We start from the raw sequence: 715 nt of genomic DNA, 5'->3' as shown, positions 1-715 counted from the left end.
CGACCTTCAACATTTGTAGGACCATGAGGCAGAGTGGTGAGCTCCAATCGGTATCTGCCATATCCCACAAAGAAAAGATGAAGAAGGAGACTGAACAGAAAAATGCAAAACAAGAGTTTATGGTTGGGGATTTGGTGCTTGTAGGTAGTTCAGGGTCGCCTTGTCTTCCGGGCAAGCTCAAGTCCAAATGGATTGGCCCTTACTTGATCACCCAAGTATTCCCTCATGGAGCAGTTGAGTTTAAAGCCAAGGAGGGAGTGTGGTTTAAGGTGAATAGAGATAGAATAAAACTCTATTTTGGGCATAAAGCATCGGGGAATAAAGTAATAGAGGCAAACCATCTTGATGAAGGCTGAGTAATCAAGTGTCCCCAGTCGTGCCGCGACATTAAGTCAGGCGCTTGTTGGGAAGCAACCCAATTCTTGTCGTTTTTTTAGTAAAGATAGCATTTTTCTACTAATGTGTTTTTAAATTCACAGGCACATCACTAGGAAATTCTGCAGAAAACTACTCCGCAGCAGTCACTGACGGATATATCGACGGACCGTTGCGCCTACGACGGACCGTCGTATGCATCCGTCGTCCAGGTACGTTTTTCTGCTATTTTGAAATTAGAGCACACACGACGGAACCAACGACGGGTCGTCACAAATGCGACGGACCATCGTCGGGGAACCGTCGCGTGATTAATGAATTATACCCGACCCGACCCGGC

Source organism: Solanum pennellii, chromosome 6 (genome assembly GCF_001406875.1).
Source record: "Solanum pennellii chromosome 6, SPENNV200".
Classification (NCBI taxonomy): domain Eukaryota; kingdom Viridiplantae; phylum Streptophyta; class Magnoliopsida; order Solanales; family Solanaceae; genus Solanum; species Solanum pennellii.
The sequence above is the reverse complement of the archived record's forward strand: the minus strand, read 5'-3'. Positions refer to the sequence as shown.